This window comes from Phoenix dactylifera, chromosome 16, assembly GCF_051530095.1.
Source record: "Phoenix dactylifera cultivar Ajwa chromosome 16, Ajwa_hap1_PhDact_Kaust_v1.1, whole genome shotgun sequence".
NCBI classification, from domain to species: domain Eukaryota; kingdom Viridiplantae; phylum Streptophyta; class Magnoliopsida; order Arecales; family Arecaceae; genus Phoenix; species Phoenix dactylifera.
The window spans coordinates 2117604-2126830 of record NC_143205.1 but is presented as its reverse complement, the minus strand read 5'-3'; positions in this window follow the sequence as shown (position 1 = coordinate 2126830).

Here is a 9227-nt window from a genome sequence, read left to right as displayed (position 1 = left end):
GCTTGTAGACCGACTTAGTAAGTCACGGGTCATTTGTTCTGACTGGAGGTCAATTGCAAATCTTTCAAAGTCATGGGTTACCGAGCACCTCATAATTATGATATGACCAAATTATATTTGCCCAAATTCTTTTCCCAAAGCACAAAAAAATTAGGTTCGATTCGGACTCGGACCCGATCCGGCCAACCGGGTCGGGTCTGGGTCCAAAATTAAAACCCGAACAAAAAATCAGGTTGGTTCGGGGTCACTCCGGATCCGACTTGACCCGACTCGACCCATTTGCACCCCTAGCAATGGATGCAATCGATGCTTTTCACTCCCGTGAAAAGCTTCTCCTCGAATATGAATAAGTCTTCTTCGCCTATTAAGGGGTGAAACGAGCAAGCGGAGGCGAAAAAAGGGTTTTTCATATATAGCAGATATAAGTTTATGATGATGTTTAGGTCTCAAAACAAGTCAGTTAAAGTAATTTTTTTTTTGGAATAAAATTTTGACCAAGTGTATCTTGTAATCGAGGAGGAATTAGGTGATAGAATAAAAGAAAAAGTTAATGTAAAGACTGAGATCATGGATAGAATTTTGGTTTTTTCATAACTATTTTTACTAGTCATGGCTATTTAAGAAATATTGTTACCTTTTCTAGCGAGATGAAAAGTCTAACCTGGATTTCACAGAAGCGGATTTTGCTAGTATAGATATAGAGTTTGTATATTGGTTTGACTTATCTTTAATGGTGGCAAAAGGCTAAGAACTGTGCTTTCAAAAAAAATTAATATTTTTTGTTCTTGTGTTCTAAAAGATTTAAGCTTCACCAATTAAAAAAAAAACTTTCTTCTCCCTGAACGGATCAAGTTGTTTAATCAAAATTGTGGAAGGAAAAGAATATAGTCAAAATCAGAAGTGCCATCGAATCTGGAGATTAAAAAAAATTGGGACTGTCGGGCAAGCGATTGTTGCCTTAAGGATACAAGTGGTTCTTCTTTGGTATTTACACTTGTTTGTTTTATGTTAGATGTTCTTCTACCCAAAATGGGGAACAAGGGATGCGTTTGGTTGGTTATGAGCCAGAGGATTGCTTCAAGACGAGCTTATGGTTTTTTGGTTTCTATTGGAAGCACAGAGGTTGTTTCTCTTTGCTCATGCGCAAAGATAGAGGAAAGCCTTGAAGAGAGGAAATCTACTCTGGTTGTCTTGGTATGCCAATGAGCTGTAGTGTGAGGTTTATCTCCTTATAGAGCATAATGTGTCGCAAGTATTTGATCAGTTGCTGAATTGTTGGCAGAAATTCAGATGCCTCATACTTTGGCTACTAATTATATATCTAGTGGCTTTGATTGGATGTAGAGTATGTCATGGTTTGGTTTCTTGAGTAAAGCTTTTAATTCTTTTTTTGTATTTATGTGTATCATGTCTTGCACAGTGCCAGTGTCTGTCTTTTGGGGACTGTGTTCTTACCTCTGCAGTTGCTTTCTTTGGTCCCCATGTTGTGATCAAGCCACCAAGTATCCTCTCCGTTACATGACAATTTCTGACATATGATAGACCATTAAGCTCCTTGAGGTCATTTCTTCCACAGGATGTTCATGATTTTGTACTCATTGGAAATAACTATGCAAGTTATATATCTAATTCTATTTCGCATAACCACATCTCTTTTTAATACAATAAGTATTATAGAATGATGCCTATAATCATCAAATTGCTATCTTAATTAGACCCAGGATTCAAAATAAATCAGTCAACATGAGCAGAAGGGAAATAGCAACTTCAGATGTAATATCACGTAAAGTGGCCAAGCTATGGATTACCCAAAAAAAATGGCCAATCTAAATGATTAGATTACGAAAAAACTTCATGGCTTTGGTAACTTGTGCAACATGTGAGGCCCGACCCGTTTCATTGACCGGCCGGCCTAGCTATGGCTTGGCCTCTTGGCCTAACCTGCTACCAAAAGTAAGAACCGAAGGCCTATTTACAGTTTAGACAGGGAAGAGCCCGACTCAAACATGGATGGAGAAGGAAACTCCTCCTTCTCCTCAGACTCTATTGGAGGCTGGAAAACTTTGTCTCTACTCTATATAATGGCCTCTAAACACTCACATCAGCACCACGGACGAGTGTCGACCACTGCCACTCCTTTACCCATCTTTCTTCTTTTTGAGTGTTGTCCGTCTAGGATCATTGTCTAGCCGGAAATTAGGGTGACAATGCTTGTTGCAGATAAGGTAAGGCCCTGATCTCTTTTTTTTTTTCTATTCCTATCTTCCTTCAGCCTCACCATCACCAGCTTCAATTTCACTTGAACACGACTAAGAAGAAAGTTGTTATCCTATCCCTAATTTTGCTTAATTTCTTTTCTTTTCTGGCCACCATCACCATTGCTCCCTATAAAGGAACCTCCGGTAGAGCCTTGGATGCTTCCATGACCTTCCATAGTGGAACCGTGGCCATTGGTGAGTAGGCTAGCACTCAATTCAATCAAAGCCAAGAATCTCCTATTCTATTCATTTTATTTTTTATCCCTTTGTCGGCCAGTTGCGTGCCACCACCACTTGCCATAGAGATTATGGCTTGATGGCTAATGCCACCCACCAATCGCCATTTTCTTCTCCTGTCTCCTATATTTTGAGGAAGAATCTTTTCCTCTCTTTCCCTCTTCTTCTTTCTCTCTCTTCATTCCCATTCTTCTTCTCTCTTTCTCTCTACCAAATCTATGAACCCTAGTAGAGGGTTCTCCCCTTTTGCTATGGACCCAAGTTAACCCTCGTAAAGAAGCCTTGAACCGCCTTGTTACTTCGGCCACATGTCAACCTATCACCTTGGTCCTTATTGAGCACCCTATAACTCACCATTAATGATCCCTATCAAACAATTTTAGTTTTAATCGAGCCCCTAGCTACTTTGTGATATACTAATCAAGTTGCTTAGATTAGACCTACCTAAAGCCATCGAATGCGGCCAACCATCCTTTTTCTCTCTCTTAAAATTTTAATATTTTTAAAGTTATTGAATATGAACTAATTGAGCTTTGATGTATTTGAATAAATTTAGCTGATTTGCATTGTTAAATTTTGAAGGTTCAACATGAAAGAGATAAGTAACCCTGACACACCTTAATTACTAGTTTTCAAATTACTGGTTGTCGTCCATACTTCAAACTTTATGAGAGATACAAAGAATGTTTGACATCTATGGTTATGTGTTTTCTTAAATGAAGGATAGAGCAAATGATGTTATGAAAATTACATTTTATATGAAATTTGCATTCTTTTGATAAAAAAATATTTTATGACTGTTTTTACTATTCATGATATGGACTATGAACTCTATAAAGCTATTTAGTATCTTTAAACCTAGTTATTTACCTATATTTCAAGAAATTATATCTTTGTAAAAATATGGTTCAAGAAAATATGATTTAAAAAATATAATTATGACATTTCGAAAAGCTATGTATTGGCCTCGTTAGTTGATTATAGTAGGTGGCACCCGGTCCTCGCTAGTGGGTCTAGTAGTTAGCATGGCCCTCGCTAGTAGATTATAGTAGTTCATATACGACTCTCATTAACGAGTTATAGTAGTTAGTATACAGTCCTGCCAGCGGGTTATAGTAGCTATCATATTATTGATTACAACCCTGTCATGGGTATAAGATGACCTTAGTATTTAGTTTAACAATAATATTTTGGATTATGATATGGCTAAATGGTAAAATGATTTATGACATTATTTATGATGTACACTTAGAACCATATTTATAAAATATTCATGATTTATATATGCATGACTGGTTATGACATTATTTTCTCATAATGTACTATAAAATATTGTATTTTGTAATGATAGTTATTTTCTTTAAATGATGTATTGATTCATGCAAAATCTTATGTTTGATCCTGTAAGATAGTGTAAGATTTACTTACTGAACTATATAACTTTTATTTTCTTTTTCAGACAAATAGGGGCACTAGAAATGAGGAATGGTTCAGGCTTGAAGTTTGTACAAGCAAGCTTGGAGATTTTATAGCGAAAATTTTAGTTCTTTAATTGATTATAGATGTTAAGCTACTAGTCCATTCCAGAATTCTCTAGCACACTCTGTAAACTTCTAGCAAGATCTGAATTCAGTTAATCCCAATTGAATTCAGTTAGTTTACAACTGTTGTAACCAACTCCAGCTAATCAGCAGCTGGTTTACTTGTATCCTGGATCATCAGCTATAAATACACACTTACTGTAAGCTCTTTGCAATCAATGAAAATCACATTCAAACTCTTCTTTCCAGTTCTTTGCTTTCTCAACAGTTTACTGTAGCAGAGCAGTTTCAGTGCCGTGCTAGTTTTCAAGGAATGTGCCGGCCACTGTAGCTTCAACATATCTTCTCCCAGACTTCTTCATGGTATCAGAGCAGGGATCCAGATAATCTTACCATAATCCACTAGCTCATTAGGATCTGTTAGTAAGATCAGAAGATCTTAAGAGTGATTCTATGGCATCACCTACATCAATGAATCATACTAGATTAGATGAAGCTGTAAGGTCTTCTGAAGATCAGGTTATATCTCCCAAACTTAGATTCTTGACTTCAAGGATTCAATCACTTGTACCCAGTCAACTTACCTCTGAAAATTAACTTGTCTGAAAATCCCAAATCACTCGAGTGTTCAAAACAAGTGGATTTTTTGAATTTCTAGACGGATCATCAACTTGTCTACAATCATCAACTAGTTCTGAATTTGATGCTTGGTTTTTGAATGATCAATTCTTAGCAATGGCTTTGAATTCAACAATTTCTTCTTCTATTCTACCCTATGTAATTAATCTTGAGCATTGCCATCAAATTTGGGCTACATTGGAATGTAGATTGAATTCCTCAACTAGATCTCAGGTAATTCAACTAAAGAATGAGCTTCACAATATACGGAAGCAAGATCTACCAATGCAGCAGTATTTAAATGAGATCAGGAATAAGATAGATGCCCTTGCAGCTGCTGGATCCAAGTTAGATACGGAGGATGTGGTGCTGTATGTTTTGAATGGCCTCCCAGCAGCTTATGATTCCTTCTCTACTGCAATTAGAACTCGGTCATCAGCTATTACTTTGGATGAACTCTATGCACTTTTATGCAGTGAAGAGATTATCTTGTCTAACAAGGAAAAACAACAGTCCTCTGTCGACTCTGCATTTGCACTACTTTCAGTTCGTGGCAGAGGCCATGGACGTTTCTACTTCACCAACCGAGGACAAGGCAGGTCAAGAACATCAGGATGGTCCTTTCCAGGTCGAGGCAGAGACCAGAGAAATTTATTGGAATGCTAAATTTGTAATAAACGAGGTCATTCTGCTGTAAACTGCTGGCACAAGATGGATTCAAATTATAGTAGCACAGGTTGGCAACGAATGGATTCTACTTATAATGCATCCACAATGGCACATACTCCTCAGGCTCTTCTAGCAAACTCTGCTTCTCAAGCTTCATCTGTAGGTTCTTCTCCATCAACAAGAACTGGGAATTGGATCATTGACAGTGGAGCTACGGCACATATGGCGCCTGAGCAATCAGTCCTGCATCAACCTGTTTCTTACATTGGGTCTGAGCAAGTAGCACTTGAAAATGGAGCTTCTATCCCTATTCATCACATGGGTTCTGGTATACTCCCTACACCGTCTCATTGTTTTAGACTATCTCATCTTCTTCATGCTCCACAAATCTCCCATAACCTCTTGTCAGTCTATATATTAGCAGCTGACAATCATTGTGTTCTTATTTTTGATTCGGATGGTTGTACCATTAAGGACAAGCATACAAACAAGACTTTGTTTCAGGGACGTTGCAGTGAAGGACTTTATAAGATTCCCTTCACTTTTGTTTCATCATCGGTATCAGCTTTCTCTGCTCCAAAAGCACTCTTAGCTTCAAAATCGTCTTCCTCCATCTGGCATCAGCGTCTTGGACATCCAGCTGCCTCTGTGCTTTCCACATTGTCCACTTATATACAGCCACTTTCTTCCCCAAACTCTTTCTCTATCTGTCAGACATGCAGCATGGCGAAGAGTCATAAACTCCCATTCAAGTCCAGTTCTGCAGCATCAACAAAGCCTCTGGAACTCATTCATTCCGATGTTTGGGGGCCGTCACCTGTTGCATCTTCAGGAGGAATTAAATACTATGTTCTTTTTGTAGATGATTTTTCTCGTTTTTGTTGGGTCTATCCTCTTCGTAATAAGTCTGATGTCTTTCAGTATTTCTTACAATTCAAATCCATAGTTGAAAATCAATTTTCCTCCACCATTAAAGTGTTTCAGTTTGATGGCGGGGGTGAGTTTAAAAATGCCAAATTTCAAAGTCTCTTTTCTCGAGCTGGTATTGTACATCAAATGTCCTCACCATATACACCTGAGCAGAATGGCCTGGCTGAGAGAAAGCATCGCCATCTCTTGGAGGTTGTTCGAAGTCTACTTATTCATGCCTCTCTCCCTTCAAGATTCTGGGTTGAAGCACTTTTGACAGCTTCATACCTTATAAATCGCTTGCCTGCACCACGACTTAATTGCAAATCCCCCTTTAAACTTTTGTTTAACCGTGCTCCTGATTATTTGAAGGTATTTGGATGCCAATGTTTTCCTTGGCTTCGGCCACAAGCATTGAATAAATTCTCTCCAAGATCTACTCCCTGTGTTTTCATTGGTTATTCTACACAACATAAAGGCTATTGATGCTTCAACTTGAAATCAGGGAAAGTTGTCATTTCTCAGCATGTTGAATTTCATGAGTCCTTGTTTCCATTTTCTCAAAAGTCTTCTCTTTCATCCTCTCAGCCAGCGCTTCTTCCTTATCCTCTTCTTGTTCTATCCTCACACTCTTCAGAGTCATCTGCTGTGTCTTCTACTTTACAACAAACATCACCACATAACTGTTCTCCTGCACAATCTTCCTCTGTTTCTGTTCCTGCTTCCTAGTCTTCTTCTTCTTCTTCCCTGTCATCTTCTTCTCATTTATTGCCTTCTTCTCCACAGCCTTCTTGTCACCACATGGTCACCCGTCTTCAGACCGGCTGATAAGTGCTAAATAATATATAAATTAACCTCTTTCTCCTAGCACTTATCATTATTTTAACACACACATTTCGTAAATTTAACCATAAAATATGTCTTACCATCATCATTGCATTTTAATAATTATAAGAGGTAATTCGAGTTGATTTAATTATTTAATGATTAAGTCTAATGTGTGCAGGTCAAGTCAAATTAATTGGGATGATGTCTGAACTAATGTGTGCAGGTCGCGTTTGCAGCTGAACCTGTGTCCACATCACCCTCTAAGTGCTTAGCGATTAATGCTCCAAGTTTGATCCCAGCTGTCCCATATTGATCTCCCAATATCTTAGCTCACAGATCCGTTTCATTACTCTCCCAACTTCCTTATTTCTTTCCCAACATTGGGCTCAACAACCGACTCCCTTATTCCTTCCAAACCAAGTCCCTTTCCCAACTCCTCCCGCGATGCAAAACCAATCTCCCCGGCAACGGCGCCAAAAATTGATAGTCAACTTTAAAGACCACGCAATAGCACGTATCTGGTAGGATAGTGATTACGGATATCGATCCACAGGGATTGCTAGCATAGTTATTTTTTTAATAAAATATTAAAAAAAACTTTCAAAAAATAATAATAATAATAATAATAATAATAAATATATATCTCTAAAATAAAATAAAAGTATTTTCTATTTTTGTTACTTTAATTATCCCCTTTCTTCTTTCTTACTAATTCTTGATTTTTATTTTGGTATTATTTAATCAGAAATCGAAGAGAAAATCTGGGGCGATCAAAAAAAGGAACTATTGGAAAAGGAATACGGTAAAGGTTTGCTTTAAAAATTGCTGGGAAAATTTCCTTTAGTAACATCTAAACCTTTCTTATTTAAATTTTCTTGTGTGGTGATTGTTTGATTTTAAATTCAGCAAAAGTGTGAATGCATGCTTGATACACATACACCAATTAATCCGCACATAGTAAGGGCAATCACCCCAACAATATAAGAACTGGATTTCGTCACCACATTCTTGTCCAAATTAGGTGAATCAATTCTCACATAGCTATCACTTTAATTAAAATCAATTAGACGTTGGCCCCTAGGGACATTCGAGCTCAATAGGACGAAGATCACCGAAAGTTGCACCAATTTTGCTCTATGGCTCAGTTGATGTCTAGGCAAGCTTTGTCCCTTAAGGGAGACAGTTCATCTGTTCGAGGCAAGTGGTTTTTAAGTGGGACCTTTGCGAATGCATCGTGACCCCCCCACTTACCTGGGAGCTTACCTGGTCAACTAAGTTCATTAGATCGGATTGGAGGCTTAGGTGCCCTCTTCAAACCAGTTAGGAGCTGTCTAGTGATTTTAGGGCAAATACAAGGAGTTGATGTGTTTTTCTTTTAGTGCATGCTTGACTGTACGTGACTGATCTAAAAAGCATTGGTGCATGCTTGGGTGTCATTCCAGATCTCCTGAACTATTACCTTTTGACCCTGAAATAGAACGGACCCTTAAGAATATTCGAGCTGAGATCAGAACATTAGAATCAACTATACCCGGTATGATTTGATAAGGATGCTCTCCGTCTGGCTGAAGACATTAAACTTAGCGCTTGTTGGGAGGCAACCCAATTTTCGTAGGTTATTTTTGCATTTTTTTTATTTTCTTAACAGGATCCCTCATATTACTGATGCAACTACGGTAAAATGCTTCTATCCTCCATATGCATCATATTTTCGTCCAAACTAAAATAAAAAAAATAAAAAAAATATATAAAAAAATAAAAATAATAATATAATATTCAAAAAAAACATTGAGGACAATGTCTGATCTAGGTTGGGGGGTATAGGATTTGAATTTTTGAAGAAAATTTTCGCATTTTCAAATCAGTTGTTCGAATTTTTGATTAAAAAAAAAAAAAAACCTAATTTCTATGCCTTAGTGCTGAAATGATAAATACACAAAGTATATAAAATCTAAAAAGCCCAGTGACTAGTCAGGAGTAAGTCAATTTGAGTTCTTTTCATTAAAAGTTCTTTTAGTGAGTTGTAAGATAATTTTTACTTTGGAATTTCACAACACACATGGCCCGCACTTCTAAGGGTTAGGTTCAACATTATGTTGTTAAGTCTGGTAGCAACCTTGAGTCCTGATGAATCATACCTATCTAATTCACTATTATCCCATATTTA